The 11,724-nt window shown below is 34.5% G+C and overlaps 1 pseudogene; it reads right to left on the bottom strand.

Moving 5' to 3' along the window:
- Positions 1–447: 447 nt before the first annotated feature.
- Positions 448–834, bottom strand: LOC149145952 (antifungal protein ginkbilobin-like protein pseudogene; annotated as a pseudogene).
- Between the last annotated feature and the right edge of the window lie 10,890 nt (positions 835–11,724).

Raw genomic sequence — 11,724 nt, 5'->3', positions numbered from 1 at the left:
TTCACTGTATTATAAAAATAATGGATGGCCGAATTGGTCATATTGTTTAACCATCATGTCTTGATGGTCAAAAATAAAGATATATGCTTGGATTATCCCTAAAATATGCCCAAAAAATCCTTGAAATTTTCCAAGAAAATGCTAAAAATATGCCAAAAATATCTCCTAGTCCATAACTTTTTGACAACTTGCAAATTTTCAATAAAGTCTCTAGCAATGTCCAAAAATCCCAACACTAGAAAATAAATTTGTAAAGTTTAAATGTACCCAGCAAATTTATTACAAGTAATAATATAGAAGAAATAATAGGCCGATAATTCTATAGATTGTATGGCATCTAGTGACAACATTGATCATGATAGTGACTTTTATTAACTGATTTAAACATGTGTTATTTGTTATTTATTGTAACCACACATTGTAAACCATGACTTCGAAGGTATAATACTAAAAGCTGTACTGTTCGTAGCGCAGGGAACACTGGTCTCCATAATTAAGATAAGCACCGACGGCATAGTCGCACATGGGCCAGATAGCGCGGCTGGCCTCAGCAAGGCATATATTGCAAATACTGTAATCGATGGTGGGACTGCAGGTTGCTTCCCCGTAGGCAGTGGTTGTGCCTGGAAACGACGTCTTGTAGCTGTAACCGTGCCAGGCCGTACTTATTTCTAGAGTCACGAGCAGGCTATTAACAGTTGTAATGAAATCACCTCCGGTTGGGATTTTCTCAGTGCTACAGCTAGCCGATATGACTCCATTCTGTGCGTCCACAACCAAGAGGAGTAACATTGCAACTAAAGCGAAGCCGAAGCCAAATGCCCTCATCCTCATGGCCGCCTCAAATACTAATAATCAGTTTAAATGCCAGAAGTTATTGCGATCCTTATCATTCTGCTGAGGACGCCCCGGTTTTATAGCCCTCGGGGCACATGGTTGCGTGTGTGGGATAACCTCCGTGACGCGTGAAGAATGAAGGTGGTTTCATGCCGCGCTTGGTCAGTCACGCAACAGACAAACAAAAGCTTTTCGTTTTGGATGCATGTTACCAAACTTGATTCTAAATTTCATTATTAAAATAAAGTTAATTCTTAAAATATATTTCATTCATTTATATTATGAAATAGATGTATTTTATTTTATTTTATGAAATAGATGTATTTTATTTTATTGTTTAATTGGATTTTTTTTAATATGGATATATTATATTTTATTTGAGCACTCAATTTGGTTAAAATAAAAGCTTCATTTTATGGAATCTCTGATTTCAAAATAATTAAAAAATTAAGTAATCATTTCAAAATAATTAAAAAAATTATGCATTTCTCATACTTGAACATTAAAAATTATAAATTTCATAGGAGGGATTTATATTTTAATTTATTATATGAATGTTTTAGGAGGGATTTATATTTTAATTCATTATTTCATTATGCATTTCTCACACCTCACAAGTTAGAAGGAGTTAGTCATATTTTAATTCAGTTTTTGTTTGTTTATGATTGAAAATCTATAATTAGTGTAGATATATAAATTAAATTAGTACAATCATACAACTGCCCATTAGCATAAAAACACTTACTACATGATACATGTCATGTTCATAAAACTTTTAAAAAATCATAAAAAATAACTAAATTATATTTTTATTTGAAATTACTATTATTTTATTATTAACTATAAAGAATTAATATACAAGTCAAACATTTAAATAAACATGGGAAAAGTTTTTTAACCATGGACATTTACTCCCACTTTAAGATTTGTTACAATACCATGACTTATCAATTCCACCTGCCCAAAACCACAACTCACTTCATATGACACTTGTTCATATTACATTTTTTTAGTTAACCAATTTAATTAAAAAACAAAAAGGGGATAACTACTTTGCACATAAATCTAAACTTTTGATTTGTGTATACTACTAACTGGACCTAAAATCCCTATTGTCCACCTAATAATATACATCAAATCATACATAAACATCAAAATAATTACCTCATAGTACACCTTAGATTTCTACAAGTTAAAATGAGCATAATATTAATGGGAAAATGCATGAAAAACAACCAAAGTTGAAGATTATGCCCTCTACCAAGGGATTTAGTTAGTTGGAGAAAAGAAGGTAACATCTCTCATTGTTTTGGGAGACTCCCCGCTCAATCAACATTTGGTGGAGAGCTCCTCTCTAAGGGAAGAAAGCATTAGAAATTACTATGAAAATAATTAGGTAAGCAACCACAGGGTTCTTTCAATAAAGATGTGGAATTATGTGCTAATAAAGGGTGTGGCCAAATGAGGCCTTGTCCTCTCCATCAGAGCTAAATGAATTGACTTTAAATAGTTATAAATAGCTGCATTATCAATCAATCACTTATAGTATGACATGTAAACTTCATTTTTTACTGGGCTAGTTTTGTAATATATATACCTACAAATTTCTTTTTATGTTCTCCATTTTGGAGTGTCTCTAGAAAAGCTTGCAGAAGGGGGATCATAAATAATTTTTTAATATATATATGTATTTCTTGATGGATTCTCTGTGATGTAGGCACAAACTTCCATTTAAATACAAACTTCTCATTCTAGTTACAAGAAAAGATACACTTTAAATTTTTATTGCACCAATATGAACTTTATAACTTACTATGAGGGAGATGTTGTCACGTAATGTTACATTTAAAAATAATAAAATAATAATTAAAAAATTAGTAATAGCAAAAAAAATATCAATGTTGGCCATAGATGTCTATACTGAGTCTACATACACATCTCATGTAAGATATAGAAGAAACCTACATTAAGAAAGATAGCAGGTTAGTTAATTGTAGCACTTGCTATATGTGATGCAGGAGGATCGGAGCACCCTTAATCAAAATATAAATTCAAATCTTTGAAAAAGGAGATGTGGACAAAGATCTAAAAAGGGGTGTTAATTTCCATTAAATTTAGTTAAAATGATAAATTTATTCCATCAAAGGTAAAATCCATATGTTTCTAGAAGATTTGATTTGTTCTCAAAATATGCCATGTAATTAAAAAGGAGCGATTCCAGGGGATTGTTAAGCGGTTTCAGGAGGAAATCGTGGATCCTAGATGATCCACGCTATTTTAATCTCCTTTAAAAAGTAAAGTCTATTCTTTGTGGAAAAAAAGCCAACTACAATGTAGATCTGCAAGTGAGGACCAGAGCCTTGGAAGGCCCCAGAAACGTAATATCCAGCTTGTGATTTTAAATAAGAATATGTGTACTTTTATGTTTTCTGGATAGTTCTCGATCACCTGTTATAGTTGTGGGGTTTTAAATAAGATTCAGTTTTAAACATATTTTTTTTGTGAATAAATGATGATTGGGCATTCAGTTATGTTTGTGATTGTTTGTTTGGGTGTGTCTATTCGTGAGGCTCAATTCCAGATCTGCATGAAGATTGTTTTAATATAGTAGTGTGTGTTGAGATCTTGTCACAGAAATCAGGCGAGGGATGGACGGTCAAGGGGTTATATCGTATTCAGCCAAAGTCCTCTAAAGCAGATCGCACTCGGGAGAAAAGGTTTGGAATTACGATTTAAATACTACGATCAGAGTGCACAATGAAAAATTAATTCAATTTTTCATGGGCCATAACCCACATGTCTATGAATTTGTGTAAAGATGCAGCTTTGTTGCATCAAAGTGGTATGAGATCAGAAGAAGATTTTGCATGCATTGGAAATAAGTATGATTATATTGCGGATTAGTCAGCTTTGGTCTTTATTTTTTGTGAAGATAGTAGCAGAGGAAGGTAAAAATATTTGCAGTGGCCTAGAGCATGTAGTGCTCATATTGTTCCAGAGGAGAGAACCAGAGAGATGCCAAAAGACTGAGCTCAAAGGAGAGAAACTTAGTAAGGTATCATGTAGTAGGGAGGACATGCTACTGCAGAGGTTTTCTTGCAGCTCATGAATGTCGTTACGAGAGACCAATAAAGCATATGACCAAGAGGTCATAAATTTTTTGTACCTCGGGAGTGTGATGTAGGAGCATCAAAGCACCCTTAATCAGAATTTAAATTCAAATCTTTGAAAGAGGAGACGTGGACAATGATCTGAAAAGTGGCGTTAATTTCCATTAAATTTATTTAAAATGATAAATTAATTAGCTCAAAGGTAAAATCCATATGTTTTTAGAAGATTTGGTTTGTTCTCAAAATATGCCATATAATTTAAAAGGCTCGACTCCATGGAAATTTTAAGCAATTTCAGCAGGAAATCATGGATCCTATATGATCCATGCTATTGTAATCTCTTTTAAAAAGTAAAGTCTATTCTTTGTGGAAAAAAAATCCATCTACAATGTAGATCTACGATTGGGGACCAGAACCTTGGAGTGCCCCAGAAATGTAATATCTGGCTTGTGATTTTAAATAAGAATCTGTGTATTTTTATGTACCCTCGATAGTTCTAGATCATGTGTTATAGTTGTGGGGTTTTAAATAAGATTCAGTTTTAAACATATTTGATTTTTTAGTGAAGAAATGACGGTTGGGCATTCAGTTATATTTGTCATTGTTTGTTTGGGTGTCTTTGTTCATGAGGCTCAATTCCATATCTACATGAGGATTGTTTTAAGACAGTAGTGTGGGTTGAGATCTTGTCACAGAAATCAAGCGAGAAATGGCGAGTCAAGGAGTTATATCGTATTCAGCTAAAGTCCTTTAACGTAGATCACTTTCAGTTGGAAAGGTTTGGGAATTGTGATTTAAATACTACGACGAGTGTGCACAATGGAAATTAATTCAATTTTTCATGGGCCATAACCCACAAGTCCGCGAATTGTGTAAAGATGTAGCTTTGCTTCATCAAAGTGGTATGACAGCAGAGGACTATTTTGTGTGCATTGGAAAGAAGTATGATTATATTGCATATTTGTCAGCTTTAGTCTTTATATTTTGGTGTAGGTAGTAGGAGAGGAAGTTGAGAAGATTTGTAGTAGCCTACAGCATGGAGTGCTCATATGCTTCCAAAGGAGAGAACCAGAGAGATGCCAAATACTGAGCTCAGAGGAGAGAAGCTTAGTGAGGTATCATGTAGTAGGGAGGACTTGCTACTGTAGACATTTTTTTGCAACTCATGAATGTTGTTATGAGAGACGAAGATCACATATCACTAGGAGATCATAAAATTTTTAGTACCTCGGGAGTCTAATGGGTTGAGATCTTGTCACATAAATCAAGTGAGAGATGGATGGTCAAGGGGTTATATTCTATTCAGCCAAAGTCCTTTAATGTAGATCACACTTGGGCGGGAGGTTTGGGAATTTCGATTTAAATACAACGATGAGAGTGCACAGTGCAAATTAATTCAATTTTTCATGGGCCATAACCCACATGTCCGTGAATTTATGTAAAGATGCAGCTTTGTTGCATCAATGTGGTATTAGAGCAGAAGAAGATTCTGCATGCATTGGTAATAAGTATGATTATATTGCGGATTAGTCAGCGTTGGTCTTTATTTTCTGTGCAGGTAGTAGCAGACGAAGGTTACAATATTTACAATGGTCTAGAGCATGTAGTGCTCGTATTGTTCTAGAGGAGAGAACCAAAGAAATGCCAAAAGACTGAGCTTAGAGGAGAGAAGCTTAGTGAGGTATCATGTAGCAGGGAGGACATGCTACTGCAGAGGTTTTGTTGCATCTCATGAATGTTGTTACAAGAGACCAAGAAGGCATAAGACCAGGAGGTCATAAAATTATCGTACCTTAGGAGAGTGGTGTAGGAGCATCGAAGCACCCTTAATCAAAATTTAAATTCCAAGTTGTGAAAGAGGAGACGTGGACAAAGATCTTAAAAGGGGCATTAATTTCCATTACATTTAGTTAAAATGATAAATTAATTCCCTCAACGGTAAAATCCATATGTTTATAGAAGATTTGGTTTGTTCTCAAAATATGCCATATAATTAGAAAGGCGTGATTCCATAGAATTGTTAAGCAATTTCAGGAGGAAATCGTGGATCCTAGATGATCCATGCTATTGTAATCTCTTTTAAAAAGTAAAGTCTATTGTTTGTGGAAAAAAAACCCATCTACAATGTAGATCTGCGACTGAGGAACAAAACCTTGGAAGGCCTGAGAAATGTAATATCTGGCTTGTGATTTTAAATAAGAATTTGTGTATTTTTATGTATTTTGGACAGTTCTAGATCATGTGTTATAGTTGTGGGGTTTTAAATAAGATTCAGATTTAAACATATTTTTCTTTTGTGAAGAAATGATGTTTGGGCGTTCAGTTATATCTGTCATTGTTTGTTTGGGTGTGTTTTTTGATGAGGCTCGATTCGAGATCTACGTGAGGATTGCTTTAAGATAGTAGTGTGGGTTGAGATCTTGTCACAAAAATCAAGCGATAGATGGATGGTCAAGGAGTTATATCGTATTCAGCTCAAGTCCTTTAACGTAGATAACACTTGGGCAGAAAGGTTTGGGAATTGCGATTTAAATACTGCGACTAGAGTGCACAATGGAAATTAATTCAATTTTTCACGGGCCATAACCCACAGGTCTGCGAATTGTGTAAAGATGTAGCTTTGTTGCATGAAATTGGTATTAGAGCAGAGGAATATTCTGTGTGCATTGGAAAGAAATATGATTATATTGCAGATTAGTCAGCGTTGGTCTTTATATTTTTGTGCTGGTAGTAGTAGAGGATGTTGGGAAGATTTGTAGCGACCTAGAACATGGAGTGCTCATATGGTTCCAGAGGAGAGAATGAGCAAGATGCCAAAAGACTGAGCTCAGAGGAGAGAACGAGAGAGATGCCAAAAGACTAAGATCAAAGGAGAGAATCTTAGTGAAGTCTCATGTAGTAGGGAGGACTTACAACTGAAGACGTTTTGTTGCAACTCACGTATGTTGCTGCGAGAGACAAAGAAGGCATATGACCAGGAGATCATAAAATTTTTGTACCTCGGGAGTCTCATGCAGGAGCATTGAAGCACCCTTAATCGAAATTTAAGTTCAAAGCTATGGAAGAGTACACATGGACAAAGATCTTAAAAGGAACATTAATTTCCATTAAATTTAGTTAAAATGATAAATTTATTCCCTTAAAGGAAAGATCCATATGTTTCTAGAAGATTTGATTTGTTCTCAAATATGCCATGTAATTAAAAATGAGCGATTCCAAGGGGATTGTTAAGCGATTTTGGGAGGAAATCATAGATCCTAGATGATTCACGCTATTGTAATCTCTTTTAAAAAGTAAAGTCTATCCTTTGTGGAAAAAAAAGCCATCTACAATGTAGATCTGCGAGTGAGGAACAAAAACTTGGAAGGCCCCAAAAATGTAATATTTGGCTTGTGATTTTAAATAAGAATATGTGTATGTTTATGTATTCTGGGCATTTCTAGATCATGTGTTATAGTTGCGGGGTTTTAAATAAGATGCACTTTTAAACAATTTTTTTTTTTGTGAAGAAATCACGGCTGGGCGTTCAATTATATTTGTCATTGATTGTTTGGGTGTGTTTGTTTGTGAGGCTCGATTCCAAATCTGCATGAGGATTGTTTTAAGACAGTAGTTTGGGTTGAGGTTTTGTCATAGAGATCAAGCGAGAGATGGACTGTCAAGGGGTTATATCGTATTCAGCCAAAGTCCTTTAACGCAGATCACACTCGGGCATAAAGTTTTGGGAATTACGATTTAAATACTGTGCTGAGAGTGCATACTGCAAATTAATTCAATTTTTCATGGGCCATAACCCACATGTCCACAAATTGTCTTTTCATTTTTGTGCTTGTAGTAGGAGAGGAAGGTGAGAATATTTGCAGCATCCTAGAGCATGGAGTGCTCATATGGTTCTAGAGGAGGGAACCAGAGAGATGCCAAAAGATTGAGCTCATAGGGGAGAAGCTTAGTGAGGTATCATGTAGCAGAGAGGATGTGCTACTATAGACATTTTGTTGTCGCTCATGAATGTTGTTATGAGACACCAAGAAGGAATATGACTAGGAGGTCATAAAATTTTTGTACCTCACGAGTCTGATGCAAGAGCATTGGAGCACCCTTAATCAAAATTTAAATTCAAAGCTGTGAAAGAGGAGACATCGACAAAGATTTGAAAAGGGGCGTTAATTCCCATTAAATTTAGTTAAAATGATAAACATATTCCCTCAAAGGTAAAATCCATATGTTTCTAGAAGATTTGATTTGTTCTCAAAATATTCCATGTAATGAAAAGGGAGCAATTCCAAGGGATTGTTAAGCGATTTTGGGAGGAAATCACAAGTTGACTATTAGATTTCTAGGACTTTCCAAGGACTAGAACCTTGGAAAGCCCCATAAATCTAATAGTCGACTTGTGATTTTAAATAAGAATATGTGTATTTTTATGTATTGTGGAAAGTTCTAGATCATGTGTTATAGTTGTGGGCTTTTAAGTAAGATTTAGTTTTAAACATATTTTTTTTGTGAAGAAATGATGGTTGGGTGTCGAGTTATATTTTTCATTGTTTGTTTGGGTGTGTTTGTTCATGAGGCTCAATTCTAGATTTTCATGAGTATTGTTTTAAGATAGTAGTGTGGGTTGAGATATTGTCATAGAAATCAAGCGAGAGATGGATGGTCAAGGGGTTATATCATATTCAGCCAAAGTCCTTTAACGCAGATCGCACACCGGCAGAAAGGTTTGGAAATTGCAATTTAAATACTTCGATCAGAGTGCACAGTGGAAATTAAGTCAATTTTTCGTGGGCCTTAAACCACATGTCTGTGAATTGTGTAAAGATGCAGCTTTGCTTCATCAAAATTGTATCAGAGCAGAAGAAGATTCTGCATGAATTGGAAAGAAGTATGATTATATTGTGGATTAGTCAGTGTTGGTCTTTACTTTTTTGTGCATGTAGTAGTACAGGAAGGTGAGAATATTTGCAGCATCCTAGAGTATGGAGTACTCATATGGTTCCAGAGGGGAGAACGAGAGAGATGCGAAAAGACTGAGCTGAGAGGAGAGAGGCTTAGTGAGGTATCATGTGCCAGGGAGGACTTGCTACTCCAAAGGTTTTGCTATAGCTCACGAATTTTGTTACGAGAGACCAAGAAGGCATATGACCAGGAGGTCATAAAATTTTTGTACCTTGGGAGTTTGATGTAGGAGCATCGGAGCACTTTTAATCAAAATTTAAATTCAAAGATGTGAAAGATGAGACATGGACAAAGATCTCAAAAGGGGCATTAATTTTCATTAAATTTAGTTAAAATGATAAATATATAACCTCAAAGGTAAAATCCATATGTTTCTATAAGATTTGATTTGTTCTCAAAATATGCCATGCAATTAAAAATGAGAGATTCCAGGGGATTGCTAAGCGATTTCAGGAGGAAATCGTGGATCTTAGATGATCCATGCTATTGTAATCTCTTTTAAAAGGTAAAAGCTATTCTTTGTGAAAAAAAATCCTACTACAATCTAGATCTGCGAGTGAGGACCAAAACCTTGGAAGGTGCCAGAAATGTAATATCTGGCTTGTGATTTTAAATAAGAATTTGTGTATCTTTATATATTCTGGATACTTTTGGATCACATGTTAGGGTTGTGGGGTTTTAAATAGGATTCAGTTTTAAACATATTTTTTTGTGAAGAAATGATTGTTGGGCGTTCGGTTATATTTGTCATTTTTGTTTGGGTGTGTTTGCTCGTGAGGCTCGATTCGAAATCTGCATGAGTATTGTTTTAAGACAGTAGTGCATGTTGAGATCTTGTGACATAAATCAATCAAGAAATGGAGGGTCAAGGAGTTATATCATACTCAACCAAAGTCATTTAACGCAGATCGCACTCAGGCAGAATGGTTCGAAAATTGTGATTTAAATACTGAGATCAGAATGCACAATGGAAATTAATTCAATTTTTCATGGGCCATAACCCACAGGTTCATGAATTGTGTAAATATGTAGCTTTGCTACATCCATATGTTTGGTTTCCATGGTAAGAACATTGATGGACGTTTGAGATAAGTTAGCGCAAACCTGCAGCAACCAATGAATTTCCACATTAGAAGGATTATTATAGAATGAGAAAACTCATTCCAACTAGAAAGGAAAAAGTTATAATTCATTGAAAGGATGGTTACCTATGTATACCTTGATTTTTACCAAGCTCAACCCTCTGTTCACAACACAGAATTTACAAGAATAAGTGTTGAAGGATTCTAGGAGAACATAGTACCTTTATAAAAAAATTAACTAGGAAGCCCTAATTTAATAGACCACCTATAATGCGCATACAATTTGAATGAAATCTAACCTATAGAGGAAAAGAATGAAAGAAAACCCTCTCATATAATCTTGAAAAAATCATGAACTAGCTTATATGACCTGAGATAAAGTTAGGCACCAAATGAGGTTAATATATTGCTAGAAATAATATTATGGGTAGATAAGATAAGGAGAATTCCTTTTAACTACTCCAATAGTTTTTGCCACAAAAGTCTATGATGTAATGTGCAATGGAAATGAAGTACAAAATGAGGGAAAAGAACCTATAGTAGGCAAATAAACTATGAGTAAAATCATTTATCCCTATGTAAGTATAGTCTTACATGTATTTGGTAAAATGCTTAAGCTGCGTAGGAATAAAATCCCATAAGAAGGTTGTCAATACGAGGTGCAGGGAGAACATGAATACATGCGAGTGAGAGAGGAATAATTTTGAACCTCGGAACACCAAAACCCTAGAAGGAAAACTACCCAAACCCTATTGCATTATAGAGCATTCTCTTCTCGCTAGAGTTATCTACAAATGGCCCAGACAGTGAGTTCGAGGGTGGTGGGTGGTTCCCTAACCACCATCACTTAACCCACACTGTTAGATCATCATCAAACATCTTGACTCATCATTCCTTAATGCCATGTGAACAAAATGAAACACATCCATAGAAAAATAGCCACATTTCTACATCACCTAGTTAAACATAAATTGAATCCATATTAATAACCTTTGTAATATAAACTTTGCTGAGACATGAAGAATCGTTAAGTCCTTCACAATACATACCAACATTAAAATTATGATCACTCCTGTATATTTCTTTCCATTAGGTAGGGATCATAAGGGGCAAGTAAAAGTAATCCCATTTTCCTTAGGTCCACAGATATGCATGAAAATATATAACAATGGAAATAATTTTGGAAACAAAAGGAAGAAAATTTAATAAAGATTACAAATTGAATTTATCATTGCTATATATATTTTGTAGAGTATAAGTTCTAGAAGAATTAAAAAATATAATAGATATATTTATTAACTCTTAAAATATTGTGTGTATAAAAAAATAAAAATTTACAATAAATATAAGATTAATATAAAGTATATCTTGGGTACATCACATATCATATCAGGTAGTAGGTCAGAATATTATAGCTTGCAGGCTTGACTACAACTAAAATCAAACGTAGTAAATGCTTCTTAAATGAGGAAAAAAGAAATATCGTTTTATGTTATACAACAAAGGCAAAGATAAGTAAATATAAACCAATTGTTGACAGAATACCCCTTCCTAGGGGAATAGGTATGTTGAGCATCCAGGAGTAAAAGAATCATCCTAATAGATTAATTAAGTAGTAATACATGCTAACTAATAAATTTTATTATTTGACTATTTGAATATTGAGTAAACAAAGAAACTTGTAATTTATGGAATTGGGAAAGCGCCTACATCGCAAAGCCCAAAAATGCATACTTGTA

Source organism: Pinus tabuliformis, chromosome X, assembly GCF_031772625.1.
Source record: "Pinus tabuliformis cultivar Carrire ecotype Pingquan chromosome X, CPIR1, whole genome shotgun sequence".
In the NCBI taxonomy this organism is placed as follows: Eukaryota; Viridiplantae; Streptophyta; class Pinopsida; order Pinales; family Pinaceae; genus Pinus; species Pinus tabuliformis.
The sequence above is the reverse complement of the archived record's forward strand: the minus strand, read 5'-3'. Positions and strand labels throughout refer to the sequence as shown.